The sequence below is a fragment of the Mchenga conophoros genome, linkage group LG6 (genome assembly GCF_057382185.1).
Source record: "Mchenga conophoros isolate Kocher_MC1m ecotype Shallow Benthic linkage group LG6, M_conophoros_male_GT1.1, whole genome shotgun sequence".
In the NCBI taxonomy this organism is placed as follows: Eukaryota; Metazoa; Chordata; class Actinopteri; order Cichliformes; family Cichlidae; genus Mchenga; species Mchenga conophoros.
In genome coordinates, this window is record NC_140531.1 from 30,994,648 (window position 1) to 31,007,505 (window position 12,858).

Genomic DNA, 12,858 nt, shown 5'->3' on the forward strand with positions numbered 1-12,858 from the left:
GAAACTAGAGTGGTTTTAATGGGTTTGTCTCTCCGCTTAAAATGGGTGCTAGGAACGGGATTCAAAATGGGTGGCACAGACACAGCCTCCAGTATGGAGGGAACGGGTGATCGGGCTAATGGCATAGATGCAGGCTGGGCTAATGAACTGGCTAAAGGCTGATGTACTGGTTGAAGTGAGACTGGAGTTGGTGGTGGAGTGGATGACACACAGTCAGTTACTGTTATGGATGTTTTGAAAATGCCAACTTGTGAGAGGTCAGTTACCACGAAGGTAGGTAAACGCCGTGTACGGTCTCTACTTTCACTATGAACAGCCCCAGAAAACACAGTCCCAGAAGCACCAGCGTCCTTAAAACTCACCACAGCTGGTCGCACAGGAGTCCCTGAATCCGGCTGTGGGGTGAAGCGCCGGTGGTGCGAATGTTTCCTCCCAACCGTTGACGGCTCCGACAGGCAGGGAAAAACCTCTGGGGGGTCGGGCCGTGAAACCTCCGGTGGGTGACTCTGAGACGGATGCTTTGTGGCGGTCGTAGTCCATTGTTGCTGGGCGCAATCCGCTACTTCCCGAGCTTGCACCGCTTCCCGGGCTTTATGCAGCTCAGCGAGTAAGTCTGTAAATCCCCGGACCTGGTGGAGATAGGGATTTCCGGCCAGGATTGCTTCAACGGCATTTATCCCCACAACCTTCGCTCGTGCATTGGAGGTGTGGGTTACCCAGTCCACCAGGCGTAGAGCCCGTGTGAGGTCGCTCTCCCCGGTCAGGGCCGCTGGATCCATCTTGTGGTCGCGTCGTACTGTCACGGCTGCACAGCAGTCGTGTGGTGAATTGAGTAAAGGATCCAAGATGCAGGCACTGACTGGGGTGCGAGTGAATATTTATTTGCAGAGGTGATAAGGGGACAAAAACAGGAGGAGCAGAGCGGGGAGTAAACCAACCTAAACTGGGGAAAACTAAAGAACTCAACTTAAACCAAACACGCACAGGGGGAGGAACAAAATACACAATGAAAGATGGCGGAGAGACGCAGACTAAACACCAGGTTACACAGAATGATGCAGACGGACACGGCGTTAAACAGACGACGCGACAGAGAGCACAGGAAAACACAGGGCTTAAATACACGGGGAGTAATCAGGGAATGGGCCACAGGAGGGAGACACAGCTGGGAGCAATAAGGCTAATGAGACAGGGGAGAGGTAAAACTGAACACACTGACATGAGACATGAACTTTCAGAATAAAACAGGAAACTAACAGACACAGAGAATCAGACAGGACACTGAACATGACAGGCAGACTCATGAGCAGACACAATAACACCATGGACAGACAGAGGGAACACAGAGAAGTGGGAGCAGGCAGGCAAAGAACAGAAACCTAACAAATGGCAAAATCACAACAGAATACACACTCGGAATGAACAAAAGCATAAGGAAACACAAAACACTGAGTCCTCAGACTCAGGACCATGACATGTAGTCTATATAGCATGTTTCAGGGGACTCACTAAAAAGGTCATGAATGAAAAGCTGTGGGAAACTATACCCATAAAGCAATAAGTTAATACATAAAGATAAATATGCTTTTTGAATTTATTTTCTGGTCTGGATGTCATATTTATCTTTCTGTGGTTGACCAGTGTAGGGAGGTCAACGTCAATGTAATATCTAAAAAAGAAAAAACAATATTATTAACCCTTTAAGACCTACCATAGAACCAAGGCCGTCAGAGCTTACTTTATATTTTTACATGCTATAGTTCCATTTTAGGGAGCATTTCAAGTTGCTATACATCAATACAACTGTTATAGCCCATATTATAATAATATGTATGCATTAAGTCCACAGTAACGAGATGAATTGCAAAAAAAGTGCAATAAACTACAAAATAATTGAAAATCGTTTTTGGTTTTTTTTACGTATATTTCTACTTGGAGAAATTTAAGAGGTTTATCCCTCAAAACTTTAAATGCAAAAAAATTGCAATAAATAGCTTACAACAGCAGGAAATTTATTTTGAGTGTCTTCATAGTTTTATTTTTGAGATACACCAATTTTTATATACTGCAGGAAAAAATGAAAAACAATCCTATGATGCAAATTTGCAAAGAAAACAGCATGTGCATCAAAATAAACTATTTTAAGTAGTGCAATTGGAGTTCTAAGCATCCCAGCAACTATTCAGAAAAGCATAAAGTCAAACATGACTTATAAAAACACCAGCATTGGCTTTTAAGGCCTACAAGTAAAAAACTACATTTTCCGCGAAAATGACGTCACTTCCAGTTTCGGGCAGGTAATGGCGGACATGCCATCATTTGCGCTGATGTCTGTTTCAATGTGGGAAGTGTTACAAACAGCTGATCGGATCAGCAAAGCGTGTTTCTGGAATATTATGTTTTTGTTCCTGCTAGCGCTTTTTATGCAGTATTTGCAAAGCTATGTGTGGAAGGAAACCGTGACCAAGGACAAGCTGATGGCATAAGATGTAAGTACAACTCCTCCGGTTTCATATGCAAAAAGTAAATTATTGCGCTAGCTTACGTGGTTCCGGTTCTACAGGGATTTAAATATAGTTACGCAAAACTGCTTTAAAGGGTTACATTAAAATAATTTTTTTTAGCTACTTCGTCTCAAATGTTTGTAATGCTGATTCTTTTAAAAGGAAAAATCTGACTCAAGGTCCTGCTACTTGCCATATAAATTCCCCAGTCTTTCATTGTGTGTTGTGTGACTTTTCAATTTAATACTGACCCAATTCCCAGTGTCTTTAACCCCGTGGCATTTTTTATCCACTAAAACCCTGTTCCTTGCCTTTGATTCGGTCTGATTGGTTTAAATGAAATGTTTGATGAGGTCTGGCTGTGCACTGATTCCAAAATATAATCTAATGTAAGATATGATTGCCACCATTTTCATACTTATACAAGATATAGCTGACATCATATTTTGATATGCAACTGTGTTTCTAAAAAAATAAAATAAAATATAGTGTTTTGTGATAACTATGTATGTCCTAATTTTATATGTGATCCACATTGTTGCTAAGATATGGAAATATAAATACATTTTGGATCAGTATGTGGTACCATCCAAATGACTGGAAGGCCAAGTTTGAGCAAAGGCCTTGCCTATTATAGCAGGACTGAACCTTTTACAACAGCATGTCTCTTTGGTAAAAAATAAACCGGCTGCTGCAGTCTAGACCAGTCAGCCACTGAAAATATTTGGCACACAATCAAATTAAAAATAGATCACAAAAGGCCCTGGTCAGCTTTTTTATGTTATTAAAAACACCTGGGTGAGGTGTTCCGGGCATGTCCCACCGGGAGGAGGCCCCGGGGCAGACCCAGGACACGCTGGAGAGATTATATCTCTCGCCTGGCCTGGGAACGCCTTGGTGTTCCCCCGGATAAACTGGAGGAGGTGGCTGGGGAGAGGGAGGTCTGGGCCTCTCTGCTTAGGCTGCTGCTCCCGCGACCCGGCCTCGGATAAAGCGGATGAAGATGGATGGATGGATGTTATTTTATGTTATTATTTATGTTATTACAATTCATTGTTTTCTGTTCTTCTAATATACAATTCCTGCTTTTTTTGAAAAACAAATTATTTTTGTTATATATTATGGTTCTGAAACATGGAAAACACAGTAGGATCTATTTTTAATCATTTTTCATTTTGGTTTTGTTCACAATAGATACTTTGTGGCATTTTAAAACTGGATGTGATGACTGGGGCATAAGTGTAACCAAAGAATAAACCAAAGTATACTGTGTCCTCTCATAGTAGCGACTTTCAAATGTCACAATGTAGCCAAATCCTAAAAGCAACAATTTGATCATCTGTTTTCTGAATGAATGAATCCATTCACAAGATCAGTATTATGTTTTGTTTTCTTTCTTTCTTTCTTTCTTTCTTTCTTTCTTTTTTTTTATAAGACCAATGATAGTAAAACTAAAACCTAAACCATAATGACAGAATTCCCACGTCACAGATCAATGGGGAAATAACTTTTACTATATCTTCCAAAGGAGCTGTCGGCAAGTCTATATTGGTTCAGTTCTCAGACCTAGAAGACCAGTGTTTTAAAAGCAAGACTTGACTTTGGGTGGTTGGTGGTGATGCCAGAATTCAGGTTGCTGCAGACATGAAACATCATTTGCAGTCTGACAGGTGAAATAAATGGTATTTTGAGGCAGAAACTTTTCATCCAAAGTCTTCCATTTGATGTTAATGCAGCATATAGATATTCATCTCCTGTAGATCGTCCGGGCACTTGCAGTATCGATATACACAGACTTTCCATTTCTGACACTTCAAGGGCTTGAAATTCCTGACAGATCACCTCCTCCTGTGAAAACCCCCCCTAAAGCTCCCTTCCTCACTAAGAAAAGCATTTTAATGCTTATGTGTGTCTGAATAAGTATCCGTGTGCCTGTCTTGCAGTCAGTAGAATCAGCCAGTTTTCAAACTATACAGCTAGAGAACCCACTGCAACCAGCCTAGTCAGGCTGTTTGCAGTGGTCAGGTTTGGTCAGACATGTACTTGTTACCCTCTGTTACACACACTTGTACAGTTAAACTGCAGGTACAGCTTAGATAAGATAAGATAAGATAAGATAAGATAAGATAAGATAAGATAAGATAGAACTTTATTAATCCCTCGGGTGGGTTCCTCTGGGAAATTCGACTTCCAAAAAGCACAGCAACGACCGAAGTTACAGTTACAGAATTGTTATATATATATATATATATATACACACACACACACACATATATAAATACAGAGACAAATATAAATAAAATATACAAAGGGGATAAATAGAATAAATAGGAATAAAAAATAAAAATACAAGTGAATTGCACATTTCAAGTATTGAGTCTATTGCACTGTTGACTATTTACAAAAAGTATTGCACAAGGTATTGTACAGTGAGGTGAAGAGGCACTACAGCTTAGTTGTTCCCCCCTCCTTTGTCCTCCTGTTTCCCCTCCCTCTCCCCTCCAGAGAGGAGTTAAACAGTTTGATGGCGTGTGGGACAAAGGAGTTTTTAAGTCTGTTAGTTCTTGTCTTGGGGAGAAGCAACCTGTCACTGAACAGACTCTTCTGATTGTTTATGGCCGTGTGCAGAGGATGCCCAGCATTGTTCATAATGTCCATCAGTTTCTTTAATGTCCTTTTCTCTGCCACTGTCACCAGAGTGTCCAGCTTCATGCCGACCACAGAGCTAGCCCTCCTGATCAGTTTCTCCAGCCTGGATGAGTCCTTCTTTGCTGTGCTGCTCCCCCAGCACACCACAGCATAGAAAAGTACTGTGGTGAGCACAGGTGTCGAACTCCATGCTTCCATGCTTGATCCAACACAGCTGATTTAAATGGCTAAATGACCTCCTCAACATGTTTTGAATTTCTCCAGAGGCCTGGTAATGAACTATTTATACCATTTGATTCAGGTGTGTTGTCCCAGGGTGAGATCTAAAACCTGCAGGACACCAGCACTCGAGGCCTGAAGTTCCACACCCCTAGCTTAGAGCTTCGAATCCTTAAACACAGGGCACATGCCAGTAGGAGATCTAGCAGTAACCACATAACAAAAAAAACCCCCACAGATATGATCACATTTTGAAGTTCTCACAGACTGACTAATAACATAAGAGGGGAGGGAATGAATCTTCTTGAGGAGCTTCTTCTATCTAGCAGCACAACCGTTTGGTCTCATCCTGCTGCTGCTTCTGTGTTGACTCATCACCAGAATTATCACAAAACACACAAATACAAACATCCATCCTCTCTAACCTCATTTTCTTTTCACTCTCTTCATACAGCTTCTCAGCAGTTCTTAAAGTAAGGCAGTTATTTCCACTCACCAGAAACTTGCCAAATCTGAAGCAGAAAAGTTCCACTTCAGCAACCTCCTTATTAGTATTCATCACTAAAACTCACCAGAGGAACAGCTTGCTTTAGCTTGTACAAGAGGTACAAGATCATCATGGTTAGTGGTATGGAAAGGTAAAATGGCCACAAATGTTTGGAGTAGTGCATTAATATCCAGACACAGGTACACTGACACCTCATTATATACTGGATTGTTAAATCTGCACAGAAGAATAAGAAAAAAACAAGAACTAAGCTCCAAATATTTAAAAATGAATGGATAGCAAGACTGGGATTAAAGTCATATATTAGCTCTAGGTGAAAAAAAAATGTGTTGTGATGTTAAAACAAATATTATTTATTCAGGTAGGGCTCATATTATGTAATTAGTCGTATTTTAAATGAGAAATACCGTACAAAACACACAGCCCTTCTTCTACCTTTAGCTTGCAACCTCCTGAAGCATCATCTTTTGATTGAGAAGATCTGAGTACATTTGTTGGCCTTGGGCTTTTCGTCTCTGTTTTATTGCTCTCTTTCTTTCATCCCTCCATCCCCTCTCATCCGCTGTGTTGCTGTCAGCTCGTTAATGTGAGTGAGAACCTGTCATCTCTGTCTTCTCAATGGCCAACCATAAAGATGATGAGTGAACTTGGAGTTTTGAAGCCATACCCTTTCACCCACCTAGGTGATCATGTTCCAACATTACAGGCTGTGGAGTGGTGTCTAAACAGCATTGTGGAAGCAGTTGTGCAGCATGAAAGACTATTTCCTATTGCATTGTGAGTGGTTGAGTTAAGTTGAGAATGTGTACATTACTTATATAAAATAGCACCTTATAATCAGTACAGAGAAAGTGGTCGTAGTTGGTTGATTGGAAAAAAAGAAGAGCTTATTCTTACATTGTTATACATTGTATCCTTTAATTACCCTGTAGTGGTGGTAGTGTGGGACCCATAGAATTGTAAGGCATGTTAATACACATTAATGGACATCCCACCTCCCAGTCTTATTATTTTTATTGTCTGGGCTTATTACTGCTATTATTATCTTGGCCATTTGCAGTCTGACAGACAGTAAACTAATTTTAATTATTGCCTGCATGAGTGAAGCTCACACAGGCACTTGGGGCAGCTTAGGCTTTCTTTGAGTGGGATGTGCGGGAAGGAGAGGAGGGGTCTGCAGAATGCACCCACGTTATACTAATGTGGTTGTGTTTTTGTATTTCCAATTAGCAAAAATGGCCAGAATTTCTATAAACACAGGGACACAGATGAATAATGAATATGTTAGACCAATGCACTACATTGAATGTAAAGAACACATTCATGTTGGGAATTTGCGAAAAAAAACAATGTAGTGTAATTTGTTAATGCATATTTGTTAATATGCAACTACCTGTTGCATATTCTCCAAGTCGTGTAAGTGGGCATAGTATTGCCCGTGGGAGTTTGATAAGATGTAGTACAGAGGACGTAGGAGCTTCTTTCCTCTGTGTAGTACAGAGGAGTATACTGTAGTATAGAGGACATTTTATGATTCATACAACTTTCAAAATTGTATGAATTTTGAAATGACACACACCAAATGACACACACTTGTTTATGAAGTGTGTGTCATTTGGTACGCAGCCTGCAGAGTGCAGCCAAGTTGCACACTGCAGGCACCTGAACCAAAGGAAACAAGTAAAAGTTATTCTAAACTCATGCAAGCTGGGAAGTGTGTTTTTGTTGAAGTGTACAACAATTAAAATGTACAACTTTCTCTGAAATATTATGCAACGCTCTTAAATGTCTGTGACCTAAATCTTAAACACAAATAAAACACTGCATCTATAATATTGACATCTCCATTAACTGGTCAGCTCAATTATTGTTCACAGCACATTTTCCATTTAATTTACCTGTGCATCTGTCCATTGGGAAAGCTGGCATTCATTACAACTTATGTGGGTGTACATTTAGGTTCTGGCTATTGACTTTTCATTTTCCTACACGTGTTGTGCTGTTTGATGCAAAGGTACTGATAGCGCTCATTACCAATGTGGTTGCATTTGTCTGTAGCTCTCTCTCGCTCTCTGTATTACAGCTAATATTCTTGCTGCTCTTGCTATTGCTAATATTCTTATTCAGTCACAGTTAGTCTTGGGTGAAGAATAATCTGTGATTTAGAAAGAGCACATTAAAAAATGTTCTGCAGGTGAAAAGTTGCTTACATGTCTGTTTTTTTTTAATAAAAAACTTTCAATATCAAATTTCTTTCTTTCCACCTCCCTTTACATCCTTTAATTCACACACACATGCCTCTTTCTTTTGCCGTTCTCCTTCCTTTTTCTTGTGTTATTTTTACCTTTCACGTTTTAGACATGCATGGACCTCCATCTCATATTAAACCAATGATTTCCCAACTGACCTTCATCTAAACTCAGACTTGCATTTATCACTTCATTATCTTTACCTTCTTATACTAATTATGTTCCCTTTTATCTTAGCAGAATCACTCTGGCATTTGGCTGAAGTAGCTCAAAAAGCGGCTTATCAAAGCAGTAAAATTAGAGGGCTAAAAGGCAAAGGCCATACAGAATATTAATGATAATTAACAACTTGTAGTAAAATTGGTGGGAATTTTGTTGTAGAAAGTAAGATTATTTTTATGAGTTATTGCACTTAGCTCTGCATTATTGGCCTTACAAATTATATAGCTGTTAAACTTAAAAAAAAAAAAGCTTTCATTCTTTTCAGTAACATGGTGTTTCCATGGTAGTTAAACAGTTGAATGCCAGCTAAAATTGGTTTCTGATTAGTGTGCGGAATGAGAACTTGCAAAGCCTTGCATAAAATTCAATTGTTCCATTACACACAGTCTAATTATGAATCTACATCTTTTCAAATCCCCCTCTGAGAAACAAATGACGTACATAACAATCATATTAAGCAGGGATCATATTATCGGCTAAAGAGAGATCTTCCTGGCTTGGCTGGATGAGAAATACAAAGATACCAAATAGTCTGTTTCTACATATGACTTTCCCCTCACCCTACCAGCAAAGTTCAGACAGCACGTCTTCCTCATTTTGCTGCAGCTCGAAGATCAAATCAATGGCTATAATGAGGCAATTAAAAATACATAGAGCAGCACATTAACAAACTGTAATACACTTAAGGGACCATCAAGGACTCAATAAAGGCATGGATTTACTGGCATTGTTGTCATTTATCCTTTTGATTGCACTTTAATTGCACAAAGTGTAATTGTCTGCATACAGTTTGGGTTTCAAAATGGCAAATATTGTTTTCGTAACTTGCCCATATGTGTAGGCATGCCCCGAGGAATGGATTTAATGGACCATATCAAGTCATTCTTCTGCACCACTGAATTACGGCCTTCATGCTGTTGGTGGTTGGACACAATAATAAAATAACAGCTATGTTGTATTATAAAGATCAGCGTTCTCTCCTTGCTTCCAGCACTGCAGGATTTAATAATATTTTCCAATTTCAATAAAGACATCTTGAATAGCTTATGATTTTTTTATTATAATAAGTTAGTGACAATTTTGGGATTGAATAAAGGCAATTAGTAATCAAAACAATTTAAACTGTTATCCACATATGCAGCAGTCAAGACCCACATAAATATTTGCGCTAAATGAAAAAACTTATAATGCCAGTCAGTTATCTTAGGAGTGGTGATTATTACAAAATAGATTTTATCCATGGCTAAATGACATACTTTGTGGGTTTGTTTACTCGGGTATGGTAGACATTTCAAAAAATAACAGAAAAATAAAAAGATTTCTACAAAACCCAGACTCGCATCTGACTAACTGCCGACGGGCATATAGTCACCACTCTAAGACTCTTTCTGAAAAAGAGAGAGAGAAAAAAATTGTCTCATGTAATAGCGTATAGTGTTGTTTTATTGGGATGCATTATATTATATGGCACACATTTTTTTTATTTTGTCCATGTTGTGTAGCTACAACATTATGGGTACTGGAGAATATTTTCCCTGGTAAACTATGCCTTGAAGAGAACATTATAAAAGCTACAAGATTATTTCATTGTTTATGCAGTGGATGGAGCTATAAACAATACACATTTGTTATTTGTGGGCAATAAAATATCCACAAAAAGCTGCTTGGTGGCATGAACCAGATGAAAAAAGTGTCTCTTTGGGAAATAATTAAAACTTTATATGTGTTATATTTTATAAGCTATAAATATTTCTTCATTCACTTTTTCTTAGCACACCATTTTCCATCTGTATAAAATCATTTCTAAGAGAGCTGGTGTTTAGGAACTATGACATTAATATGTGTTTAATAAGTAAATATGCCATCATCTTGCTTAAAATTAATTGTTCTAATTTTAGCTGGTGTGTGAAATATAATATCAATAAAACTTTTAGTTTGCAAAAAAAACCCAAAACAAATCAAGGGCCCACACTTCATTGTAAAATCTTGTCTCTGTTTACATTGGATTAGCCGTCAGTTTGAAATTCTTTACACTAGCTGTGTCAATGTGAATCTGTCTGTGACCACGAGAATCATATATCAACTTCACATTCATGCTATATTTACCTTGATATGTGTTTGATGCCTAAGTCATGAACACATACTTTATAGATTATATTTAAGTTACACATAAGTCTTCAAAAGTAGGCTGTGTGAAGCCATGCACTGCTCAGTGTGATGCTTTTACGGTAAACATCATATTTTTTAAAGAGAGTAGCACCCAACCAAGACAAGGAAAAGAGTAAAATCATGGAATTTTTTTTTTTTTAAATACAAGAACTGATTACATCACATTTACCTTAAACATAAATCCTCAGTTGATCTTTTGCTGAATATAAAGTGTAGAGGAATATATACTCTATATATTTTGTTTACTGAATAATAACTTCTGTTTTCACGCATAGCCTGCCCCAAGCTACTAACATCACTAATTGTGTTAAGCCTGGCAGTAGCTGTTTGGTTGTGTTTGAAGCTTTAAATTATAAAGAAATATGTATAGCTGTGTGGCACAACCTTTGCATGTCTTTTCATCAGCACTTCTACCACTTCATCTTCCCTCCATCCCACAGCCTTGACACCAGAGATCGTGTTGATTAATGTAGATAACAAATGGCACTCATTTGTCTCTCCCTCTGTCGCTTTCTCTCCTCTCTTACTATATTAATGACTATAATCAACTCTAAATAAATAATTTGTGTCCCTCCGTGCATGAATCTTATCCTCCCACCTGTAGCAAATTCAGAAGTTGAATTAAAAACTGCTTTGCAGTGCAGTTCCTCCCATTCTCCCTAGTACCCTCTGTATGTTTTCTTTCCGGATTTATCTGTGTCTGTTTGTTACAAAACATCGAAAAAATACCTCGAAGAGATTTAAGGTGAGCTGTGGCGCACCAGAGGGCCTGTCTTTGTCTTTGGTAGAAACACTTCAAATGATATGGTGACCCTCTTGTTTCCTGCTGTTGCATCATGGTCATGTTGCATGCTGTTTACTTTCAAAGGGCCGAAATAATGCAGCTGCTTTCTATTTCCCCCCCTGCTCTGCCACTTTTATTCTCTCACTCCACAAACACTGTCACATATTACTTTGTATATCTCAAAATTATTGTGGTTGACTTTCAAGTCAAAAGAAACATTTTTATTTTTACTTATTTCTTTATTTTTGTGTATGCTAACCAAAGCCTGCATATGCATTAAAATTTGCAACACTACCCTAATGTGAAAGCAGGTATTAGGAAACGATCATTTTTGCAGTCTAACTTGAGGTAATAAAGGAAAGACACATGGATCGGTTTTACATTGGTTTGCGACAGATTTGTGCGTCTGTACAAAATACCCAGATTCCCCTACACACACATTGGGTGGCTGTAGCTCAGGAGGTAGAGCAGGTCACCTACTAATTGGAAGGTTGGTGGTTCAATCGCTGGCTTCTCCAGTCTGCATGCCAAGTATCCTGGGACAAGATACCAACCCCAAGTTGCTCTCCGATGCGTCCATTGGAGTGTGAATGTCGTTAGAAAAGCACTCAGTTTAGAGTCTTGTGAGAATGGGTGTGAATGTGGCATGTTGTACACAGTGCTTTGAGTACTCCGGGAGAGTAGTCCATTTACATTCCTGATTCCTTATGACGTTTCTTACATATAACAAACATCAGATGGGAAGAACAACAGGCCTTCCACAAAAGACAAAATGAATCACATTTCTTTAGGAATGGAGCCCACTAATCACTACTAAACTACTGGCATAATACATATTGAAACACACAAGGACTCCAAAACAAAACCTAATAGTGCTCTAGTCAGTATGTTGCTAGTGACAGAGAACAAGCAAGCAAGGTACATTTTGTCTTCTCACTAGCTGCTATATTGGGTTTCAAGTAATTTGCAGGTAGGCTTATGTTATCTAACATATATGGCCAAAAGTATTCGGCTGTGAGGGACATCCCATTCTTAATCCAAAAGGCTTAATATGCTGTCAGTCCACCCTTTGAATCTGTGACAACTTCAACTCTTGTGGAAGGCCACAAGGTTTAGGAGTGTGTTTATGGGAAGCTTTGGCCATTCTTTCAGAAGTGCATTTGTGCAGGCAGACCCGGGGGAGAAGGCCTGTCTCGAAGTTACTGCTCTAATTCATCTTAAAGGTGTTCTGTCAGGTTGAGTTCACACCAGACTTGCTCATCCATGTCTTCATGGACTGTACGTTGTGCACTGGGGGCAGTCATGTTGGAACAGGAAGGGGCTATCCTGACTGTGGAATATTTAGTATCAAGGAAATTTCACAACTGTATTTGTTGCACAGGTAGCATCCTATCACGGCACTATGTTGGAATCCAATGAGACCCCAAGAGTGACCCATTATTTCACAAATGCAAGCAGACTGCATGCCTAGGTGGTTAATCTTATACACCTGTAACTTGAACACTAACTTGGGAATAAATACTTTTAGCAATATAGTGTATGTCTTCTCAGACT

At 39.1% G+C, this 12,858-nt stretch overlaps 1 protein-coding gene across 2 annotated transcripts in view; it reads left to right on the plus strand.

Moving 5' to 3' along the window:
- LOC146572915 (zeta-sarcoglycan-like) overlaps positions 1-12,858 on the plus strand; it is a 392,767-nt gene that overhangs the window by 300,462 nt on the left and 79,447 nt on the right. The window lies entirely within an intron of this gene.